General features: G+C 57.5%; 1 protein-coding gene across 6 annotated transcripts in view; it reads right to left on the bottom strand.

The window, feature by feature from the left end:
- The window catches only part of Kcnq1 (potassium voltage-gated channel subfamily Q member 1), a 307534-nt gene that overhangs the window by 37029 nt on the left and 245696 nt on the right, over positions 1 to 24809 (bottom strand). The window lies entirely within an intron of this gene.

Genomic DNA, 24809 nt, shown 5'->3' with positions numbered 1-24809 from the left:
TCGCGGTGCCCACTGCCACGGGGCCCCTGGGCGGGAGCCGTCCGCGTGGGTGCGGGGCCGGCTCTGCCCCGTGCTGAGCGGGAAGGCCTGCGCTGGGCCGGGGAGAGCCCGGGCTGCGGGAGTGTTCCAAGGAGAGATTTATTAGTGAAACAAAAGCATATTTTTCCAGGCAGAACTGTTTGTACAGTTACTTCATGACATCGCCTTGGCCTCGGGCCCGGAGTGGGGCGGCCCCAGAGGCCCTGTGAGGCCAACCACGGGCAGCACCGACCCACTCGCTGGTCGGCCGGCCCCTCCCGTCCTTATCTGGTCCTGGACATCAAAGTGGGGACTTTTCACTAGTGACTTAAACGAGCACACACACGGCACAGGCGTAGACCCCGGGCCAGCAGCCCTGAGTGGGTGGGAGGACTTTCAGAGCCTGGCCACTTTCTAAGGAGTCGCTATGGCTTGTCCAGCTCGAGGGGCTATTTTGCCCAAAGCTCATTATAATAATGAACCTACATTTCTTTCCTCAAGAGAATAATTAGCGGACTTCCAAATGGGTCAAAGCGGCAATTTAAAAACTGCCCCCTAATTGTCCCATTTACTTGGTTTTGTGACAGGGAACCTCGGTGCCTTCGGGAGGAGCGGAGGCTCACGCTGTGATGGCAGGGCTGGCGGGCGGGAGCCGGGGCCTCGCAGGGTCTGGGGGCCCCCCTTGCTCAGCTAGCCCCTGTGGTGCCACTGAGGGCCTGTCCCTCCCGCACATCTCTAGCGGTGGACTGTCAGAGGCGGGAGAGGGACTGGCCTCTGAGAGGCACAGGCCAGTACTCGGGCTGGGCCCCCTCGCTGGGCGGGCACTGACTGCTGGGCCTGGTGGGTCAGTGGTGGGCCCTGCTGCAGACAGCCCACTGATGGGGGAATCCCCAGAGGTAACCCCAGCCCAGATGTGCCCATGGCAGAGACCCCATGTCTACTGGCCCCCTGAGGAACAGGAGGTGCCCTAGCGAGGAGGATGGGAAGGTGAGGTTGGGGAGGTGCCCACCTGGCCGGGGTCACAGCCCCCACAGGAAGTCCTGAGACTGACGGCCTTGAGTACCTAGACGCAGCCTAGCCGTCCAGGGGTCAGAGCCCATGTACCTGGCCACCTGGCCCAGCCGGAGTGAGGGACTGGTGGGCCCAGATTACCACCCAGCCCAATGCGTCATCCCCTCCCCACATGGTCACCACAGAAGTGGGCTTCCCAGTGTACCGTGGCCTGATGTGTCCAGGGGGTGGGTTCCGGGGGAGGTGAGGCCAGGGTCAGGCCCGAGAGCAGGGGCCCCTCAGGGCTCCCTCATTCACATTTATGGTTTATTCTCTCCCAGTCATAGAAGCAAGAACACCAAAGTAAGGAATTCTGGGAAATACAGAGAAGTCTGTCTCAGAAACATGTCGGCCGCCCTCCGGAGACCAGCAGCCCTCGCACAGGCGCACCTTCTGGTGGGCCCACGCTGGCCGCGCCAGCATTTCCCCAGGGCATCTCCCAGGCCACTGAAGGAGGTCTGAAAGCTGCTGATGACCCCTGGCGCATAACCAGCACCTCCCACCCCGCCCAGGCGTACAGTGGCCTGTCTCCCATTCTCCCTCTGACGTAGTGGCTGTGGCGGACGTGCCTGCGTGGCTCTGTGGCAGCTCTGATTCGTACTTCCGGGGTCGGTTGGAGAGGGCGGTCTGCACTGCCCTGGGCGCGGCTCTTGGAGCGCCGGGGACCCAGAGCGGGCGGCCCTCCCTGACCTCGGCTCTGCCAGTGCAGCTCACGTCGCTGCGCGGATGCTCTCAGCCCTGGGTGGCAGGCCTCAGGGACCAGAGGAGGCGCTGCGGGCCTAAATGCAAGTTAAATGCATGGAACACGCTCCCCACGGCCGTCGGGGGCAGGCGCGAATGCCCGGCCGAGCTGCCCACCGCCTCAGCAGAGCTGTGCGGCCCTGCCCAACAAAAGTGCCGTTCCTGGCGAATGTGCGGCACCCCTGGGCCCTTGCGAAGTTGAGTGGGAGCGAGTGGGGAAAGTGGACCTCGACCACCCCGCGGAGGGGCCGCCCGAGACCCTGTGCTCCCGAGTGGGCTCTGCTCTGCTCTAGGAGCCTTGGTTTACTCAAGCAGCTGGCAGGCCCAGGAGGCCGCCGCTCCCGACTACCTGGAGGGTGGAGGGAACGCAGACTCTTTTTGGATCCTACTGTTGGGTCGCCTTTGGAGTCTTTATGTTCTAAGTGATCCCTGTCCTCCTGGCTCAGCCTTCTCCTGGCTCACTGTCCAGTGCAGCCTGGGACAAGCAGGCAGAGCCTCATGGTGCAGTCTTGGTTCCCCGCATGGTTGGGGCTGGCCTGTGAACCCACTCGTCTTGCTCAGAGACAAAACCCCTGCTTCCTGCTCTCTGTCTCCAAGCCTGGCTCAGTCTGACCCTTTGAGGCCAGATGTGGTGCCCATTTGCTGGTCCCAGCTCACCCATGGTGGAGCTGAGGTCTGGACCAGGCCATCAGGCAGAGCTCAAGTCACCGCATGCCTGCCCTCCAGAAGCAGGACCTGAGGCAGCCAGCCATGGACCGCACTGAGGGAGGTGCAGCTGGGGAGTGCAGGCTGGAGACAGCGGCCTGTTCCCGTCTGGAGCCTGGACGTGGGCAAGGTACACACGCTCCACGGTTGCCTTGAGTCGCCTTGAACGCTGACTGAAGCCTGGTGGCACTTTAATGGGGCAGCATTAAGGGAGGAAAGTAGCTGGGACATTTCTGGAGGAAGATCACATTCACGAGGAGGGGCCGCCCTCCTGGCACTAAAGGACCCGCCGAAGCCACTTTCCCTAGGCCCCGAGTCCAGGACTGCTGGAAACGCGTTGCCTCCGTGATATCTGTGCCACTGTGGGTCCCACCTTCTGTCTGCGGACACTGAGGTCCTGGCTGCAGTCATGCAGCTGGGACTTGTCCCCAGGGCCAGCTGGCCTCACCTGACCAGGGAGAGGCGTCTTGAGGCGGGGCCCGCTGCAGCAGGCTGCACAGGTGGAAGGCCGTGGGCCTGAGGATGGCTGTGCCTCGGTTTCCCTGGGTGCAGTTGATGCTGTGGGGGGCCCTGGCCCCCTGAGCCACCTTGGGTGTGTGCAGGCTGTAGGGAGGCAGCTCGGGAGCGGGTGAATCTTGATGATTCTAGTTCCTGGGGCTTCCATGGCCTGGAGCTTCTTATTGCCCACTGGCCACACCACAGAATCAGCGGCCCTCTAGCGTTTCTGTCTAGGACGTGAAAGGAGCACCAGGGTCTTCCCTGCCCAGGGCACACTTGCTCCTGCTGTGACACAATGTCCTTCCCCTTGACTTTCAACTTTCCGAGATCCTGCCCTTCCCTGGGCTGTGGCCACATTACCAAGGGATTGACCAGAGCTGAGTGGGGCTGACCAGGTGGTAGGGACAGGTAACCATGGCACCCCAGCCAGTGGCCATGCACAAAAGAGCTGACCCCAGGGTTCACAGGGGCAGCAGGTGGGAGCTGACGGGCCCCAGCAGGGAAGAGAGAGGCCAGAAGAGGGGCAGGGATTGGCTAAGAGGATGGAGAAAGAAGGGCCCAGGAGCTCCTGGCAAGTCTGGGCAGGCGGCGGCCCTGGGCATTCAGGGGGCAGGCTCGGGCGGGCAGGCTCGGGCGGGCAGGCGGCAGGAAGGGGGCCAGGAGAGGGGCTGCAGAGGGCAGGCCCAGGCTTGTGTCCCCAGGTTCTAGCGGGCTCCTTGGAAGCCCCACCCCCACAGCTCCTGCTCCGGTCACACCACGTGGGTGCTCCCGAGCTCCTGCCGGCAGAGCTGTGCTCCTGGAGGATCTGCAGCCAGAGGGAACCGCGCTGCATGTGCTCCACAGGTCTCAGCCCACCACGCACCCCCACCCTGGTCCCCTCTCAGCCGGGAGCTCATGCCCAGCTGCCTCAGGAAACTCACGGATTCTGGGATGCTCTCTTCAACCAGGGGGAGTCACTGGGCTGGGGCTGCTCTGGATGATTCCAGAATCCTTCAGAGAAGCTAAGGTTGACCCCATGTGCCCCACAAGGGACTTGGCTGTTTTCAGGGCTGTTTGAGCCCCTTGCACGTTCTGCCTCTCACAGGCGGCTCTTCTCGGTTTTTGGTTCTGCCCGGCCTTGCTGAAGGGCAGCTGGCAGCCCCTCATGGCCCTTGGCACATCTCACTGGGGACAACTGCTGCCCATCTGCCTCCTGCTCCAGGGCTCATCCAGGTGACAAGGTGAAAGCAGGGGCGGGAGGGTGGGTGGTCTTGCAGAGCCTGGGGACTGTCCAGCCCACCTCCCTGGCCTGGCCTCGGGCTTAAGGATGGGCGTTGGACCCGTACGGGCCATGCTGAGGGGTCTGTGGGGCCTGAGGCTTCCTGGGCTCTACTGTGGGGACCCTGATGTGTGGGGTGGGGACAGTGGTGGACCAGGGTCCCTGCCCAGTACTGCAGAGGACTACCATGGAGCTAGCAGTGGCCTATCCCAGACGAGCCACGTCGCCAGCCCTGCGCCGGGGCCTCTGGTGTGGTTGGGTGGCCAGGAGCGCACATCTGTGGGCCTGCACCCCCATCCCTGGGCTCTGGCTGTGATGCCCGAGAGGCAGGGTGACTGCCAGAGCCACCAATCCCAAGGAGCAGGAGGTCAAGGAAGGCGCTGAGCCCCCAGAGGGGTGTCCGGATGGGCATCTGTGTCTCCAGTGGGTCTAGGGAGAGACCTCAGGTGGCCAACAAAGCAGCTGCCTGTGCACATAGGTGGCACATTCTGGGCCTGGGGTGCTCGGTCACCAGGACAGCCCCTTGGGATGACACTAACAAGGCCTGGGAGGTTGAGCTGCTTCCCCTGGCCCTGCCAACCAGGGACTGGAACCAGGGGCTGGGTCCACTCTCTACCCCCACAGATGCAAAGGCCAGAGGGTCCACACAGCTCAGGCCTAGGGTCCCAGCTCAGTTGGCCCCTCAGGTCCCTGAGGGGCAGCCCAGTCCAGCTGGTTCCCCTGGGCAGCAGTCATGGCCGAGCCCCTCCTGGAGCCAGCACGCCCTGAAAGCAGTGTCCTGCCAGGGCCCTGCTCTTCTGCAGGTGGGATTTCTTACCACCTCATTTAACGCACGCAGGACCTTGAGCTGTCTAAGGTGGCACGATCGCCAGGAACAGAGTGACCGCCTGACCTGCAGGGGTGGGAGGGTTCGGGCAGGAGGGGCTGAGGGCTGGAGCCATCCCTAGCCCCTAGGAGTTCCCACAAGCCACAGACCCAGACAGTGGGCCCCGGCCTTCCTGGTGCCTTGCCAAGGGCTTCCCCAGACCCGGCTGCCCTGGATGACCTCCTGCTGAGTGGAACGGGTCATGTCCAGGTACTGGGCATCCTGTGACTCTCCAGTGAGGCTGTGCCCAGTGTTCTTTCCTTTCCACCAAAACCTGAGCTTCCTCATCCAAGGGAAGGGATCTTGAAGGTGTGCTGTGGACAGAAGGGCTTCCCAAGGGGCAGAGAGTAGTTAGGAGGCCATCAGGGAGCCTGGAGGCTGGACATGGAGTTGTGGGGGGTGGGGGATGAGCAGCATCAGGTGGGACCTTGGGAAGGCCTCGGCCCACCTCAGGCAGCTGTCCTGGCCTATCTGGACCTCAGTTCTCCTTCAAAGTGGGATCACCCAAGTGGACATGCATCAACAAGCAGGCCTTTGGATAAGGGGCCTCTGGAGCTCAGGATGTAGGGACAGTCCTCTGTCCAGCTACAGGACCCTGCCCACAGCCTGCCAAGTCAGCTGGCCTCTGCCTGGTCATCTTCTGTGACAGGGACTCATCTCCACTTTACAAAAGACAGAGAAGTTCCTCTTCGTCCCTGACTCTGACAGAACTCACGCTCGTGGGGACCGTGGGGGGCATGGTCACGAATGGGTGGCTCACGGCAGAGCCTGCAGCCCCTGGAACTCAGTGCCCTCAGTCCTGGGTGCGTGAGGCCCTCTCAGTGTGCCCTGTGTGGTTCCGGCACAGCACACACATGTACAAATACCACACTCCCCGCCCCCGACTCGAACCGAACCACAGAGGTGAAGCATTCTGCCCCACCCCTGCTCAGAGCCCTGGCAGTCGCTAGGAGAGCGAGTTGCTAGCCCTCCACGGGCAGCCATCTAGGAGGGGAGCACACTGCCTTGAAGGGCCCCCACCTCCCCTGAGCTCCCTCTCCTGCCCCACCCCACTGGCTCACTTTGACACACTGACTTCCTTCCTGCTCCAGGGTCACACCTGCCCCAGGGCCTTTGCTCTGATGCTGTCCCTGCCTGGACCCCTCTCTTTAGTTATTGGAGGGAGTTGTCCTCCCCCAGGTGTCCAGTCACATGGATTCTCCTTGAATGCCCCTCCATGGGCTCCTGCATGTGTACTCTCTTCTCTCATTGCTCTCCTCTTCCCTACCCTGTTCCTGGCCCCTCTGCCCCTTCCCCTGCCCCAAATTAGGCCAACGCATACCCACAAATCAACCAAGCCGCGCACCGCAGAGCGAGAGTTCAAACAACGTGACCAATTTATAAACCATTTTCTCCACAGCGATTAAGTTACATTCCCCAATAGCTGCTTCATTTTCTTGTCAAAAATACACGGTTTCCACATTTGTCTCGCGCAGGGTAATTAATTTCCAGACCATAAGTAAGAACTTAATTTGATACCTGCAAGGATTATAAACCATTTCAAGCTGTTGTTTACATGAAATCAAGAAAGATTCATTCTGTTTGCAATTATGTTAATGAGGAAATAGAGTGGGTACGTTTTTCTATTCAGGGAACTCAGCATAATTTTGCCATTGCCAATGAATGAGTAAAAAGTCCTCTGCTGCCGCAAACCCCTCCGTGGCTATTTTTAAGGTGACCCTGGTGAGGGGCCCACGGATGGCTGAGCCCAGGGAAGGCGATTGTGGGAATGGCTCAGACGGTCGTGGGAGGGTGAGTTCTGGGCCGGGCTGGGCCTCGGGCTGTGCAGTGAGCTGGGTCTGCAGGTGGGACTCCAGCTCGCTCCTGGTGCTGAGCGGCAGGAAGTGCCGCAGGGGGCTGGTGGCGGGGAAGCCGGGCCCAGGCTGCTCAGATGGCCGAGCTGGAGTGGGCAGCTGGCAAAGGCTGTGCCTGCTGGCCTGGGCGGCAGGTAGGAGCACGGAGAAGGGAGGCCGCTCTCGGGGCAGAGGAGACCCTGACTCCAGGCCCCAGCATGGCTCCCGCTGCGCCACCATGGCCGTGCAGCTGGCCCCAGCTGGGGGAAGGCTGCGCCCGGTCTAGGAGGGTTGCTGCCATCCGCTGTGGCGCCCTGGGGGATGCCCCTGGGCCTGAGCAGCTCAGGCTGTGCAGGGTGCCCAGGAGGGATGCACAGGGTGCCAGAGAGGAGAGGTGTCCCTATGCCTGGGGTCTTGCTGGTTTCTCAGGATGGGACACAAGCTGGGTGCTGATGTCCACACAGCCAGTGGGGGAAGGTCTCCTGGGAGGATTGCCCAGCACAGGCAGAGGCCCGGGTAGAAGGTCCTGCGGGCACAGGAGGCGGCGAGCTGAGAGCCAGGCCCGGAGGAGCTGGGTGAGGCGGCACAGCTGAAGGCTGGGCTGTGCCCACACGGAGAAGTCAAGACGCCTCTGGGCCAGGAGGCATCTGACTGCTGGGGACGGGCCCTGGGCTCCAGAGTGAAGGTGGGCAGTGGTGGGCGGCCGGGGCAAGGGGCTGGGCCTCTGAGGGTCAGCATGGCTGACTGCAGGTGCTGGGGAAGGCGTGGGGTCTGGAAGGCAGGCTGTCCCTGGACCTGACCTTGACAACACTGGCGCCCCAGCCAAATAGTCTGTCGCCTGCTGGGGTCCTGCCTCCAGGAGCCCTGGGCTCAGCGGGGGACTGCGGGAGAAAGAGGCCTCTTTCACAGGTGACCTGCCCTGTGTGCAGGCACGTCGTGGCCCGTCCCTGACTGGCTGTCGCTGGAGAGGTGGGGGCTGGGGCGGGTGGCCCCCAGGGTCTCCAGCACCGTCCTCTACCTCACGGGTGCCCCCACCATGTGCCCCTCCGAGTCAACCCAGAGCTGTCGCCCGAGGCCCGGCGCGGCCTCATAAATCCTGAGGTGCTGGAGACAGCCCAGGTGAGACTGGGAACAATGCCCCATTGTGGCCCCGTGGGGACGGTCTGCCACCACTTGCCACCAGCCCCTGCACTGTAAAATCTCTCCCCACGGATCCAATTTCGCCTCTCCGGCCCTTGGGGGTTAGACCCGGGACGGGCACAGCCTCCCTCGACACAGAGGCCATTTACGGCGGGATAAAGGCGGCCTTTATTGGCACGGAGGGGCCAGCGTTTCCCGGCCCCACCGTTTTGTCACCCGTCACATCTGTCAGGTGGTGCGGGCGGGTCGCTGCAGCAGTGGGGGCTGTGTGGGGGCAAGGACAGGCCTGGGGCCACAGAGGCAGAGGGGGACAGCCCAGGTCTCTGCTTCCTGGGGAGCCGGGGGCCCCTCAGCCCTCACTACCTGTGTCCCATTATCTCAGGGGTCCAGCTCCAGGTGGGGGGCCCCCCGGGGCCTGTGGGGAGGAGCCCAGAAACAGGCCTGTTCAGGGAACGTGTCTCTCCCTCAGGAGGACAAGAGAGGGAATCAAGGACTCTTTCAGAAGCTGGAGAGCTTGCCTGGCTTGAAGGTAGAAGGGAGCCAGGGCCTCCCCATGCCTCACTGTCCACGTTCAGGGTTCCACCTGGCCTCGGATCCACGCTGTCACTTTGAGAGGCCTGCCAAGGACTAGGTGGTCGCCTTGCTCCTCCCAGAGGTGGCAGGAGCTCAGGGGTGCCTGGCTGTATGCCTATGTTTCAGTGCACGCCAAGGGGTTGTGCCCGGCTAAGCCGCGGTCTTAGAGGTCACTTCGAGGGTGCGGTCACTGCAGTACAAGCCTTAGGTTTACTGAGGTGAGGGGCATGGAAGAGGACGCCAACTGAGCAGCATCTCGGGAGCTCACGGGCACGAAAGCACAAAGGGAAGCCCCTGTGACTGGGGCAGGAGCAGGACCAACAGCACCCGGGATGGTGCCCTCCATGCCCTGTGCCCCTCTCTCAGGAGGCACCTGCCCATGGAGGGCCATGGAGGGAGGCCAGGGCCGGAACACACTTCCTCTCTGGGGAAGCTTTCTGGGCGCTGCGGCAGGCAGGACTGGGCAGGTGCGGTGGGTGGGTCCCTGTACCGATGGGACATGGAAACCAGTAGAATCAGGGGCAGGACTGGCTTCTGGGAACCCTGGTCAGACCTGGAGAGCTTGGGAGTGTGAGGTCAGTGGCTAGGCCTGGAAGCCTGCACCTGCCTGGTGCCCAGGGTCACTGTTTGTCCACTCTTACTTGGTTACTGGGTGCCTGGCTGAGGACCATCTGGTCTAGGCTGGTTTGGATCCAGAGGTCCGATTTTATTACAAGGACACTGAGTGGGACAGACAAGCCAGCTCTCTGTGCCCAAAGGCATGGAGGCAGCATGGGGAGACCGAGGCGGAGGGAAGAGAGGCTGGTCCTGGGTGCCTCCCACCATGCACAGCCTCTGAGCTGTCAGCTGGTGCTCGTGGGCAGCCTGTCTCCTCCCTGGGGCACTGCCTCCCAAGGCAGGGCTGGGCCTTTACGTGCACACTCAGCCCCCTCCGGCCCTCCTGCCACCAGGACGAGACCTTCTGTGCACGCCCCGGTCTCCACCTCCCCGGAGGAGAGTGGGCACCCGACGGGGTGCAGGCAGGGGCAGCGGCGGAGCACCCAGTGGGCTGTGGAGACGGGGGGGGGAAGCCTCAGGCTGTGTCTGTAGCTGTTACCGCCCCTCCTGCCTGTGCCATGGTCCTGCTCTCCTGGGAAGCTCCTGGCCAGGACCGCAGGTGTAGTCAAGCCCGAGGCAGGCCTGCCTCAGGCCACAGGGCCCTGCATTCTCGGGTGCCTGGTGGAGCTTGGGCTGGGGCACTGACCTGCATGGCCGACTCTGCCTGGCCTCCGGCTTCCGGCTCCCCTGCCCCTGCTGCCATGCCTCCTGTGGCTTGGGGCCTCCTGACCACGGCTTGCTGCTGCAGTACCCTGTGTAGACCCCTTCAGAGGTGCAGGGTCCTGCTCAACCCCCCAGCATGCACTTGGAGTCAATGGTCAGGACCGGCAGACCGTGGGCTCTCCCGGGCTGGTCCCCACACAGGTTCAAGGTGCTTCCCGGTCCCCAGTGGCTCTCAGGGCCCCACCCTCAGCCCTCTCCTCTCCTGCAGGGGCGGGAGCCACACCTGTCCTGACTCTCTGCTGGCTGGCCTGAACCTTGCTGGTTGGGCTCAGTTTTGCCTGCTCTGGCAGCCTCAGATGGACGTGGCCCTGGGCCTGGGGACCTGAGCCATGCCTGCTCCCAGGTTGCTTCTGCCCTGCACCGGCCTTGCTGGCTCCCTCCTGCTGGCCCCAGGCTGCTGGCCCTGCGGAATGGGGAAAGCCTGCCTGCTCCTACTTTCTCCTTCTCGCTGGGAAATATGTAATTACGGGTCATTATGGGCACCCTCCTGCTGCTGGCCGTGTTCCAAGGGCAGGACCAGCCCGTCCCTACCAGGCAGGGAGTTGTGCCAATGGCACGCGACGCTGACCGACTGACCCGCGGTGGTCACCCGAGGGCTCCTTCCTGGCCTCCTCCTCTTCTGCTCCTCTGCCCAGGCCGAGGCCTTGTTTGGGGGGGACACTTGGGTTCTGCAGGAGGCCCCTTCCTGCAACCCGATGGTGCGGCTCCACCCTGGCTACTGGATGCTGTCCTCTGAGTGAGAGCGAGTGTTCTGGGGTCACTAACGAGACCCCACGTGCTGGCTGGCACACCTAGCGGGTGCCCACAGGCCAGGTTCCCTTTACAGCCCTGGGACCCTCACCACCCAGGTGTGCTGGGCTGAGAGTGGCCAGGTGACATGGGCCAGGACCCACACCCTCCCCAGAAGCCCCACCCCATGGGGTGGGTGCCTGTGGTCTGGTGGGGCATCCACACTGCTAGATAGATCGTCCCCGTGCGGGCGGCAGGCAGCCGGCAACCCACACAGATGGCTCTTTATATGTGAGACCCGACCTGTGCCTCCCGGCTGGAGGGGAACAGGGGGGCGCTGTGCACGCTGACCGACCTGAGTCCCTGGCGGGGTGGCTGCCGGCAGGGCGGGGAGGGATGCGGTGGTGTGCACTGGCCCCGGGTCCCCGCATCACGTTTCCCTGTGCTTAGAACCACCCTGCTGGAAACAGGAACGGGCCGCAGTGCTTCTGGCCCCAGAGCTCGGCCCGCTGTCCCCTCACGTGATGCTGCAAGTCCTTTGGTGGCCCCAGGGCCTCTGCTCCACCTCCGGGGAGCCCAGCTCTCCTGCCATTGCTCAGACATGCTGGCACTGCCTCACCTCGAGGCTCTGTGCTCACGGTGCCCAGGGTTCTGGGGTGCCCAGGACTTGCACCCCAGCCCCAGAGAGCTCTTGTGGCAGGCCCGCGAACCCGCCTGCCTCTTTCAGAGGCCCAGACGCAGAGGGTTCTTCCCAGCAGGAGGGAGGAAAAGGCCCTGCCCTTGTGTTAGCCTGGTGCCTCCTTCCTTCCTGGGAGCAGTGGCCACTGTGCTAGGACCTGTGGACCAGGTGTTTCCTGGGTTGGGACCACGGGCATGCCCATACCCTCCTCCCCAGGTCAAAACAGGCTGCTATGTCACGTAGGAAGATCTGGAGGTCAGAGGGGCACTGAGCTTGAAAAGGGCCCCCGAGGAGCAGCCTCTCCCTCACGCTGTGGTCTCTTCCAAACCTGGGGAAGGACTCTGGCCACCCCCGCTCTGGTCCAGTACGGCTGCCCCTCAAGGCCACAGAGTGCAGGAGGGGACGGAAGGCCACAGTAAGCAGGGTGGAGGAGGGCCCGAGGAAGGCATGAATGGATGTGCCTGGCGAGGGCGGGAAGGCGCGGGTGAGGGGCGGGGTGGGGAGCGAGCAGGCTGCCAACCCAAACAGCCCGCGCGCCTCAGCCCTGTGTTCAATCCACAAAAATTTCCATCTGCCTCTGGAGCACACAGAACCCGGCAACGGGGCCGCTCGCCCAGCAACGTAAACAGCAGGGTCGGCTCCGGCTCTCGCCAGCTCCAAAGGCAGCATCGCCATTTTGTGGCCGCCTGTCCAGGCCCAGCAGGACCCACACCTGTGGAGGCCCAGGCTGCGGAGGCCCGGCCGCAAGGCAGAGAAGCGCCTGCTGGATGTGGCTTTGCGGTGGGGACCTGCTGGCTGCCACCTGCCACCCCGACCTCAGGTCCCAGAACCCCAACCCCAGAAGGCCCCCACCACACAAGCTGCTGGCCCCACCTGGACGTCCCCTCTAAGGCTCTGCAGGCCCCTGGAGGTGACCCTAGAGTGTACAGGCCACACGTGCTCCCTGCCACCTCCTCCCCTACCTTCACGGCTGTGGTTTCCGGAGCCGGCATGGTCAGGGCCAGGGCCAGGGCTCACCGCCCCTGTCCAGGCTGGTCCCCTCCCAGGAGGGAGGGATGGCTTTGGATTGGGACATCTATTTTTGGTGGTGACCAAACCGCTGTTTAATATGCAGAACTGGCCGGGGGCAGGCTGTGCCTTGACCCACAGGGTGACAATTTTAAAAAAGGGACCCATTTTGACCAAAATACATGTTTTTCTGAGGTTGGCCAAGGTAGCCAGGCAGGGCTGGCCACACGGACGGTGCTCACGCCGCCCTCACCCCAGGCCCTGCGGACGGCCTGCCCACGGGCTCCCAGCAGATGCTGCTGGCCACAGGGGAGCGGGCAGCCCTCACGGCCTTGCTGGCTCACAGACTGCCCGCCCAGACACACTGCCTCTGTCTGCGGCTCCCACCCCGCTGCTCAGGAGTCCACACGGCTTCAGCTACATGTTTTAAAAATGTAAATTTCCTCTCTGGCCAATATTTGAGGCCTATAAATAGAGTCGCTGAGGAGAGCCTGGCTGGGGGTGTGTCCCCCGCACACTGGAAGAGAAACACCCCGAGAAAGAGGCGATGCAGAGGAGCCACTGAGCCCTCGAGCAGCAGGAGGCCACAGTGCAGCGGTGGAACCGAGGCTCAGACCTGGGGCATACCCAGGGCAGGGTGGGGACCCAGCATGGCCCTGCCTCCTGTGGGCTGCCCACCCTCACGTCCACTCTCAGCTCCCTTGTCAGCCACCCAGGCCTCCAGGCTCTGAAATGCACCGTACTGTTCTGGCCCTTGCATGTGAGGGTCCTCTGGCCTGGCCAGGAATCCATGCATGGATCCTCCAACTGTGCTGGGTACAGTAGTACCAGCGTCCCAAAGTCCCAGAGACAGCAGGAAGTGGGCAGCGGGAACCGCAGGGCCACTGCCACAGAGGTGGACTCAGCCTGGGGCTCGAGGCTGGCTGGGTCAGGGGCCACTGTGTTTGTGGTAGCCTTGTGCCTCCAGCAAGGGCTCAGCTCATGGGCTCAGAACCCAGTCCTAGGGACCAGGCTGCTGGGGCCCATCCTGACTCTGATCCCCAAAGGCAGGACACTTCTCTCCTCCTCCCTCTCAAATCACAGTGTCTGGCTGGACTGTCCTCCCTGCCTTGGATGGCGGGGAGGGCTGAGACCCAGCAAGGACAGGGCCACTGATGTGGAGACTGGCTGGTGAAGCGGTTACCTCGCATCTGGATGGGGAGGTCTCTGTTGTAGATAGGTCTACAGCTTCTGAGCCCCGTGGCCAGATGTGAGGCATCGGATGGACAGACCGACATCCTTGTTTCCTGGTCCCACAGGGTGACTGGGAAATGCCTGGCTGGCCAGGGCTACGTTTTCCAAACTCCTCTGGATGGGGCATGAGGGTCCCTTCTGGGTTGGGTACTTAAGGGCTGGGCTGTTCTTTAGGCCTGAGAAGGGGTCCGAGCAGGGAGGGCCTCACAGGGGGTCAGGACAGGGGACAGTTCTGGTGAAGGAGTAGCCGAGAGGTTGGAGGCCCAGGGGCCCAAGACAGGGGCCTGGGCTGTGAGGCACCTCTGTGGTCAGACAGCTCCACCCAAGACCACCCTGCTGGGAAGGAGACACCTGGAGACAGGCCACCCACTATCAGCTGCGCCCTAGTCTCTGGCCAAGTGAGAGCCCTGTGGCTTCGGCGCTGGGCCTGGGGCTGTTCCAGGCTGGAGTGGGCCTGGGACAGGGGCCCTGGCTCTCCTCCTCCCAGCTCTGCCCTGGGCCACTCACTTCATGGAGACAGCGGCTTCGCTTCTTGCTCAGCACCACAGGAGGGGCATCCCTGAGGACAGTGCACCTGTGTCCCCCTCGCGGGGTCAGGCACCAAGGAGACCCCCATGGCTGGGATGCCTGGTGCAGCAAAGGCCCCCAGCTTCTAGTGGCTACAAATGAGCTGGGGACAGGGTCCTGGTATGACTCGTGTGTGACCAGTGACCTGGTACTTCCCCTGGGATGTGGGATTGAAGGGCATGTCAATTTTCAATCTTCAGAAGGCTTCTCTCCAGAAGCTGGGAACTGCGGTGACTCCCAACCCCCCAGGCAGATACACGAAGGTCTCGTCCTACACAACTGCCCCCCGCCCTGGGGCTCTATGGCCCTTCAGTGGGACTTCCTGAGACTTCCCTGGTCACTGGTGGAGCCAGCACCTTCCACATAAGCTGCTTGGCTGAGGTGGGGCAGCTTTTCGACCCCCCCAGGGCCTGAGGGTGGCCTGAAGCGGGGCCCGGGAGGATGCGGGCCTGGCTCCCCAGTCCCAGGCAGCCATGGAAGGGCTCTGGCCTCAGGCTCCCTTTGGAGTGGCAGAGGGACTCCCCTGTGGACACACCCACCCCCGCCCAGGAATGGGGTGGCAGGGCCCAGCGTCAGACGCCGCTTTCATTATAGGTTTATCTTTGAAACCCTAGACAAAACAGGGCTTGTGTGGTTTGACTGAAGGGCCAGCACCTCGGGACTCCGCCATCCACTAAGACGGCTCCTCAGGAAAGAAAAAATACACTAACCTTAAAATAACCAGTTCCCAGAATAGCAAACTAATGACGGCTTCTAAAGGGAGCCCTTTGATCAGGCAGAGCCCCACGCCTTCGCCTATTTACGGCCGTGTCACTCAAGAGCAGCCCAGCAGCAGCGAGAGAAGTGGCGGGGAAGAGGAGAGTGGAAGGAGGGGAGCCACGGGGAGCTCTTCTGACTTTCTGATGCAACCAGCCCTGGAGGTGGGGAGGGGCCCAATAGTGGCCGCGCGACTGGCTGGGCAGATCAACCTGGAAATGGAGACTCTGAGTGTCACCTCCCAGGAGGGTCACCAATGGCAGAGGGGGCAGAGAAGTCGTGGACAGAATCCCAGGCTGGTGGTCTCTGGGACCTTGGAGAACATGGGGTGTCCGAGGAGATGGGCTCAGGTTCATGCACAGGGAGCCCAGGAAGTATCTGCAGGGATGTGTCCCCGTTGGGGTAGGAAGGGGTGCTGGGGCCAAATGAAGCTGCTTAAGGGCTTCACCTGCACGCCCAGCTCTTCCTGTTGACATCCACGCACACCGCCTGGCCTGGCCTGGGCCGCACCGTGCTCCCTGCCCATAAGAATGCAAGTCTAAAGCTGTACCTTCCAGCCGCCAGTCCCTTATGGCCCCGGAGATTGCGTTAAAGGTCGCCTTAATGATTTAAATTCACTAAACTTAAGTACAGATCCTTGATTGAGTTACTGGAAAACTTTAAAAGTATGTTTGGAATGACAGGCATAAGAATCTCCTCTTCCAACAGTAAATTTTATGAAATCTAAATACAGACCGAGCAGTTCTCATACAAGCTCAGCACCTGAATGGAAAGGCACTGAGAAGTGTACAATGACACTGGCTCTGAAGACCCAGTGTGCAAATAAGAATGTCAACTATGCCCATCGCTTTTCCTAGTGAAATGATCATATTTTGGATCTGTTGGGTGAAATAAGATATATGAATACAATTTTAACTTCACCTGATTTTTTTAGAAAATTAAGTAGCTACTGGAAAATTAACAACTACATCCGTGGCCGGCATCCATGAGCTGACCAAGAATTGAGGGAGCTTTTTGGCTGAAAACTCAGTGGAAGTGGAACGGCAGAGCTCAGGGAGCCTGGTTTTTAGGGTCTCTCCGGCGACGGAGGTGGAGGCATCAAAGCCCAGACTTACCCAGGCGGGGACCCTCAGAGGGCCTCGGCAATGAGAATAGCCCTCTGCCCGAGGAGCTGTAAGGAAACCTGACTCACTGCTCAGAGGCAGGGAGCGCGCTTGCCCTGGACAGTCACACACATGAGCTGGTCCATGCGCTGCGTGGAAGCTCAGACCCACACAACTTCCGTGATCTGAAGAACTCTGAGCTCAGAGCTTAGAATTCAGGCTGCACCCAAATGTGGGTCCTTGCCGAGATCCCCAACTTCACACCAGGCCTCAAAAAAATTCCCACAGATAAATTTTAAAATTTATGAGTTTACATTTTTTAAAAAGCAAAGAAAACAAAACACTATGAATAAGAATCAGAAGAAAAAAGCAGATACAGATGTGAAAAGACTAGAATAAAGAGAAAATGAAATCTAAAATATCCACATTTAAAACACTTCAAGAAATTTTAAACAATTTGAATATACTAGTGAAGAGAAAGATATAATAAAAGTGACCTACTAGGTATAAGTGAGAACCCAACAGAACTTTTACAAATATAAAAAGCCAGCATTTAAAATTTACCAGACAGGTTAAACAGCAGATTAGACAAAGTTGAAGCAACGATTATTAACTGGGAGAAGGATCATTCTACAGATTTTCTAGAAGGGCTGGGGATATAGCTCAGTAGAGCTCTTGCCTAGCATGGGTGAAGTCCTGGGTCCCATCCCCAGCACCGGAAGGAAAAAAAAAGATTTTCCAGAATTACAGTACAGGGGTACAAAGTGATTAAAAAAGAAAAAGAGGTTGAGAGACATGGAGGGGAGTGGAATGGCCTATCCTATGTCTAACGGAAATTCCAGAAGGAGGTTGAAGTCAATAAGGCTGATGTAGTCTCGAGACATCGACCGAGAAGAGTGCAGAACTGAGGTGAGACGCCACACAGTGAGCAAAGGTACCTCAAGCAGAACCAAGGAACAAACACCCCTGGCCCTCCCAACACATCTCAGTGAACTCCGCCAACGCCAGAGTCAAAGAGAACATCCTAAGATGGTCAGGGGAAAAAGACAGATGTCCTTCCAATAGATAAAAATTTACCTTCATATATTTTTTTTTTCCTCAACAGTAGCAATGGAAGTCAAAGGAAAATTCAATAATATTTTTGATGTGCTAAGAAAAATTAATCCTGATGACTTTGGGCCTAGCTTTTATAACTGGTAGAAATATTTTTTAAGAAAGATGGTCAAATGATCATTTTTATTTATTTTTTAAAAGTATTTTTAGTTGCAGATGGACACCATACTTTTGTTTATTTACTAATAAACTTTTGTTTATTTATTTACAATATCTTGTTTATTTACTTATTTTTAGTGTGGTGCTGGGGGGCAAACCCAGTGCCTCCCACATGCTGGGCCAATACTCTACCACTGAGACACAGCCCCCAAATGATCATTTTTAAACAAATAAAATCTGAGAAATTTTGATCTTCACCGAAGGAAATTCTAATGAATTCTAATGAATATATCAAGCAGAAAAAGAAGCGATGCCAGATGTAAGGTCTGAGGTGTGACCTAGAGGTGAGCTGTAGGAAGGCACATGCAGCAGAGGGTGCAGCACAAGCAGGCCTCTGTGCAGGAGGGGACCAGGTGCCCGAAGGTCCTTGTGTCACACAGCACAGGCTCAGATAGCCACTGCCTCTGGCTTCCATCCATGTAAAATGTTCTGTGCCAACTGCTACAAGACCTGCACCAGGATCTACAGCTCCAAAACCAGTAGAGGGAAGTGGAAGAACCAGTGAAGGGCAAGAAAGAGGCAAAAAATAAACATTGAAAAACTTTGTAGAAATGGAAGATATGAAATGTGCTGCTAAGAATCCACCCAAATACAATAGAAATAACATTAAACATAATTGTATCAAATAATTATTAAAGCTCAGTCAGATACACATATGCATACAGATATGTTTGCAAAGGACACATCTGGAATATATCATTATAGAATTAAAAAGGAGAGGTTTAAAAAATCTGATCCCAAAGTCGGAATTGAAAAAAAAAAAAGCAAGAAAATTAAACTCCAGACCAATATCCTTTATAAATATAGATACAAATGTTGTTAACAAAATATCAGCAAACTGAATCTAATAACATATTAAGATATCATACACTGTGAAAAAGTGGGATTTATCCCAGAAATGTGAAGTTGGTTTTGTATCCCAAAGGTAGCAAAGGTATTACACCATATAACAGAAGAAGGGACAAACACCATGTGATCATTTCAATAGATGCAGAAAGGGCATTCAAGAAAAATCAACATTCATTTGTGAGCCAGGTGTGGTGGTGCACACCTGTATGTAAGCCCAGTTACTTGGGAGGCTAGCCAGGAGTAATGTAAGCTACAGGCCAGTCTGACAACTAGTGAAATGCTGCACCAAAATAAATAATGAAAAATAAATGGGGCAGTAGCACAGTGGTAGGGTGTTCATACAGCATGAGCAAGGCCCTGGGTTCAGTCCCTGGTACTATCAAAGAAAAATTATAATAGGCTCTTAACAAGCTAGGGGTATATCCTCAACCAGTGAAAGCATCTATGGAAAGCCTATGGCTAATACCAGAGTTCATGGAGATGGACCGCATGCTTTTACCACCAGACTGCCACATCTGCTCAACGTGACTGGACTTTAAACCAATGCAGTTGGGGGTGGGGGTTGAGAGCAGAGTAGGAGGAAGAGGAAGAGGAAGGGGAGAGGGAGAGAGGAAGGGAAGGAGGGAGGGAGCGAGGGAGGGAGTGAGGGAAGGAAATTCAAGATTGGAAGGGAAGTTAAACTGTCTTTATTCACATATAATATGACCCTGCCTGTATGTAGAAAACCTGAAGGAATCAACAACAACAAAAACTACTCAAACTAATAATAGCAAGTTTACAAGATGAATATAAAATCAGTGGTATGTCTATATTCAAGTAACAATTCAAAAGTGAAGTTAAGAAAACAATTCTATTAATAGTAGCATGACCAATAAAATTCTTAGGACTTAATTTAGTAAAAGAAGTACAAAATTTATACTTCAAAAACTATAAAACAGCACTGAAAGAAATCAAAGTAGATCAAATACATGGAGGAATATAGAAATATACCATGTTCATGGATTACCATACTCACTTTTGTTAAGATGTAAATTTTCCCCAAATGGATCAATAAATTCAATGCAATGCTTATTTAAATCCCAGCAGGTTCTTTTCTTTTATTGGCAAAAATTAGCAAGTTGATCCTAGAATTTACATGAAAATTTCTAGGCTTTAGATTGGGCAAAACTGTGAGAAAAGAATAAAATTAGGAGACTTATACTACTTGATTTCAAAACTTACTATAAATCTCTAATAATCAAAACATTACAGAGTGGGTTTAAGGATAGGCATACAGAATAATAGAACAGAATTACAAATCCATAAATAAACCCAGACATTTTGGGACAATTTTGACAAAGAGGTCATGACAACTTGAAAGAGGAAAAATAGTTTTTGTTTTGTTTTCTTTCTTTCTTTCTTTTTTTTGGACAGATGGTGCTGGGTAGCTGAATATGTCCATAAGTTCAAACCAAACAAAACCAAACAAAACAACTAAAACTAAAACTAAATCACTTAGACTTTGTCTCAACATGCCCCCAAATTATCTCCAAATAAACACAGACCTAAATGTAAAAGCTAATTCTACACAATTTCTAGAAGAAAAAAAAATAGGAGAAAATGTTCATGTGCTTGGATTAGGCAAAGAGGTCTTGGAACATTGAAAGCATGAGCCATACAAGAAAAGACAAATTGGACTTCATTAAAATGAAAAAGTTCTGTGATTTAAAAGACACCATTCAGAAAATGAAAAGACAGCCACAGAGTAGGAGGAACAGTTTGCAAGTCAGACGTTTGATAAAGGATTTGTATCCAGAACATATAAAAAACACTTGCAACTCGATAATACAACAGACTACTTAATTAGCAAATGGGCAGGAGAGTTGAATAAACATTTCACTAAAGACGACTATGAATGGCTAATAAGCACATGAAAAGTTGCTCAACATCATTAGTCATTAGGGAAATGCAAATTAAACCCACAATGAGATGCCATTACATACCCCACTAAAAGGGCTCGGCAGAAAAGGCCAGCCATACCATGGAGTTGGAGGCTGAAGAGAAAGGGGAACCTTTACACATGGCTGGTGGGAAAGCAAGACTGTAGAGACCCTTTGGAGGACAGTGTAGAAGTTTCTTAGAAAGCCAATCCGTCTGCTTGGTGATGATAGAGCAAGGAGACACAGACTCTCCAACAAGGCTACAAAGGATTTGAACAAAACAACTCTCAAGCGTGTGCCAGTGGCTGTAAACACACCCAGCACCCAGTAACTTCAGAATATATGTCCCTTGCAAGTACAGAGGGTATATTACAATAACCAACCACATATTTTGCTATAAATTGTATTTTAAAACATTGCAAAGGTCTGCCACTGTACGGACGACTGTCTGCCAACCGAGCAGTATGACCAGGAAGCTTTACAACAGACGCCTTGGAGGAAACTCCTTGGAAGAATGGGAAGTGGGGATGGAGACGGGGAAAATACACGGGTGGGTGGAAATAAAGACTAAATGCCATGTATCAAAAGTCGGGATGTAGTTTGAGTGAGGTTGAGTGGAAAACGTTACTGCCTTAAGTGCTATAAATAGCTACTACCGTGCTGTTGCTTTAAATATCTCAGAAATCTGGACAGTCAGAAAAGTAATAGGATTACTGCAAAGTAATAGGATTCACAAAGTCAAAAGTTTGGTGAAAATACTAATAAAATGGGTAAATATCTAGTAGGCTCGACAAATGAGGGCAAAAGTGAAGACACAGAAAAACAATACAGGCAAGGTTAAAAGAGACAAGGACCCCGAGCCTGGAGACTGAGGAACAATAAATGCCAATACCTGGGAAACCCACGAGGTGCATGCAAATTCCTGGGACATAGTGCTTATCAAACTGACATGAGAAAAAATAGAAAACTTGAATAGTCCCGAACCCTTAGTCATCAGGTCAGTAGTTAGGAAGCATATCACCCAGAACACAGCTGGCCAGACAGCTTGGAGTTCGAATTCCGCCAGAGAGTCCAGAGACATCAGAAAGTCTAACTTTACACGGAATGTTCCGGTGTGCAGGAAGAGTGGAAGTGGCCTGCAAACTCACCTCACACGATGCCAAGCCCGGCTAGTCAGCCCAAGGCTGGAAGCCCATGCAGAAACAGCCACAAAGTTCTGTACGAAACCCCAGCCAGCGCATTTCAGCTGCGAGGGTTGGGGGCCCGGGAAGGCTGGAGTCTGCCGTGGCAACTTGGTAAACAATCCAAGCAAGGCAGGGAAAGCTAGGCAGGACATGGGGCTGGAAAGCCAGCGCAAGCAGCATGGACGTGGCTCTGGGGTTGTGGGGAACCCCTGGGACCATGATGCCCCAGGGTCAGCTTGTAGGCCTGTGGCCTGAGGGGTGGGGTGGCAGCTTCTGAGACAGACACACCGTGTGGGTGCACAACTCAGCAGAGGTCTGGTGTGGGGGTCCCAGCCTGGGGTACCCTCGTTCAGTGGCCCTCATGCTGCCCAGCAACCCTGGGGGGCTCTGGAGAAGCCCCAGGGGTCTCCATGGCCAGACAGCCTGCCCCTTCCCCTGACCCCCAGCACAGCCCACGGAAGGTGCCACCTGCTCCTCACCCCGCCGTGGCCCTCTGCACTGGTTCAGAGGGACCCTTATATTTGCCAAACCCCTGTTTTCTCTCTCTTGACCTCACCTGTCCCCGACCCCTGTCTGTGGCCTCCTTGGGGACCAGCTCTTCACCTAGCCAACCTGCTGAAGAGGACTTATCTGGGCAAACAGGGGCCCTCCAGAGTACCGAAGACGGGGGCAAGGTGGGAGGCAGCTCGCTCCCCCGCCCAGTGGGAGCCTCTTGTTCACAGGAAGGGAGGCCCGCGGGGAGCAGACGTGGGTGTGAGGAAGCTTCTGAGCTGGGCGTGGGGCGGGCACAGGAGACAGAGCCTGGAGAGTCAGGCCAGATGCAGAGGTGGACAGTGACCAGGGACAGGGGTGTCCTGTAGGATGAGTGGGACTCTGAGTAGGACCTGCACACCCCACTGCCAAGCAGGGCTTCCAACCCAGCCCAGACTGGGGCAGGGAGTCTGTGGGCCCTTCCCCCAGCGTGGGTCCCCAGCCAGCCACAAGGGAGGAGGGGCTCCTGGCCATTGAGATGCCTGCACAAGCTGGCCTCCCTGTCCTCCCAACTGGGGAGCAGCCACTGAAAGTCCCAGAGGCCCCTGCCCTACTCCTCTCGGGCCCACTCCAGCGCTGAGGAGCTGAGCTGAGCCTTGACCCCTCTGGCCCCACAGCCAGCCTGTTGGGGTGGGGATGAGGGGAAGGCTTTGGTGGGGAAGGTCCAGGGGCTCTGGCTGGGATTGGCCAGGCTGGCTGGCACCAGCTCTGCTGTGGACCCACCAGGCTCTGAGGGATTTCCTGTCCCCTACATCCCGAGGTCAGCAGGATTGCGCTTGAGTTGTTTATGGCTGCGATGACTGCATTGATAACTGCGATAACGTGGGGCCCAGGCCATGCCACTGTGCCCTCTGGGCCCAGCAAAGCCCTTTCCCAGGGTCTGTCCCCACGGGGGGCCGCGGTCACTGGCAGGGGATGGGCTGGGCAGGCTGCCATCAGCTGAGCCCATGCCGGTTGGTTGCTGCCTCTGCCCGGGTCAGTGCACCTCTGCCAGCCCCTTGACAGACAGCCGGGGTCCCAGTTAGGCCCCTGGGAGGGACTGAGGCTCTGGGTGCAATGTGGGTGCTGCTTGTTGTCTTGGAAGCCCTGGGCAGGGGACGCCCCTTGCACCTGACCAGCCCCCAGGGACAGGGTGACAACACAGAGCTGAGCCTGTGCCTGCTGCAGGATCTCCCAGCAGCCCTGGCTCAGAGCGGGCAAGGGGGGGCAGGCCAGTGGAGGCTCCGAGGCACACCCCAGCTTTGTTCCTAAACCTTGCTCCCAGGGATCAGGGACTCTGGAAAGTACAGAGCCCATTGTTGCTCAGATCTGAAGAAACCCCAAGGCCGACACTGGCCCCACCTCAGCCGCCACCCTGGCCTTGGTCAACCGAGGGCTTCGCCTTCATTCTCAGACCCCAGCAGGCTGCTGGCTGACCATGGCTCAGGCCTGGGCAGGGGGACTTCTCAGGAGAGGTTGTCTGCCGGTCACTGTCACTCCCAGAGGACACCAGGCTCTTAGTCCAGGATTAGGGGTGGCCTGTCTCATGGGCAGGGGGTAGAGCCATGAGGAAGACCTGAAGGGTGGGAAAGGCTAGAGCTGGGCCTGGGTGGGAGGCTGGGAGGCTAGTCTGGGAGCAGTGACAGTGCAGTGGTTCCCAGGGCTCCTGAGGGGCCCCGCTGTGCTGTGAAGGAGGCCGCCAGGACTCGGTCAGCAGTGGCCCCCAGCCGGCAAAGACTGCCCTGACTAGGATGCCCCAGGGCCAGGAGCCATTCCCAGACTCCACCCTGGCCTCCTCTGATTTCTGGAAGGGCTTGGCCTCACCTCCACACAGGACGCAAGTCCACTGCACTGGTGTGTCAGCCCAAGTCACAGGGCCCACGTGCAAAGAGGGAAAGGGGAGGCCAGGCCTGGCCCACAGACGGCTCCTCAGCCTCTGAGCCTGACCCTGGGAACCCTTCTCTTCTGGGCTTCAGATCCCACCTTGCTAGACGAGGCCATCTCCTGCTGGGCTAGCTACCTGGCAAAGGCCACAGGACCCACCCCACTCAGGCCTGAATTGCTTCAGGGTGACCAGGCCCTCCAGTGGGGCTCGGGTGTTGGGACGTAGAGTCCAGCAGGCCAGGCCAGGAGCAAGGGTCCCAGTGGGTACCTGCAGCCTGGATTTCCCTCTCCCTGCGTGATCTCATTTGCTGTCTTGGGGCCCCAAGGCCACTCTGGGCCAGGGGCAGCTTGTACCAGGTGGGGAGGGGAGAGGCTGCAGGCCCCAGGGCCCAGGGCAGGGAGGGAGAGAGTCCTGTGTGGGATGTGCCCTGCCCCACCTGCCCAGATGTAGCCCAGATTGGGAGTAGGCCAGAGCCTGTTGTTGCCAAGGCAACAGAGCAGTCTCACTCCCTGCCCAACCAAAATTCCTCTATTTTTAGCTTCTCAGTTACTTTCAGATAAAATCCATGTAGACAGACATGCGCTCTCCGGCAAGATAACAGCCCGCCTCAAACGACAGAGACTTCAAAGTGGAGCCGCAGGGGGGCCACGGCCTGAGAAAAGCCCTCCCGCAGCGCAGAGCCTCCTGGGGTCCCCGGCCACCCTGCAGAGAGGCCAGGGCACAGGCAGAGTCTGGGAGGCAGAGGTGTCCCAGTGACCCAGCCTGTGTGGGCCCTGCCCCAGGCTTGTTCTCCACCTGAACACCCCTGTTCCTACTTAGGACCCTACAGTGGGGACTGAAGGCGGCCTGGGTGGGTGGGGCATGACAGCCCACTGTGCCATCCTGGGTGGACCCCTCAACACCGTCGGCTCCAGGATAAGCAAGGGTGCCCCCGTTACGCGCCTGCCTTAGCTGGGCTCCCCTGAGTCCTGCCCAGAGTGATGGCTCCCGACAGCTGGGGCCAGGGGATGGCAGGGGTCAGGCTGGCTCCTGCCACTCTCCTCCGGCACCCTCCGGGGGCTGTTGGAGCACAAAGCAGACATCAGTCAACAGGTGCCAGAGAGAGCAGGTCAGCA

This window comes from Sciurus carolinensis, chromosome 11 (assembly GCF_902686445.1).
Source record: "Sciurus carolinensis chromosome 11, mSciCar1.2, whole genome shotgun sequence".
NCBI lineage: Eukaryota > Metazoa > Chordata > Mammalia > Rodentia > Sciuridae > Sciurus > Sciurus carolinensis.
The sequence above is the reverse complement of the archived record's forward strand: the minus strand, read 5'-3'. Positions and strand labels throughout refer to the sequence as shown.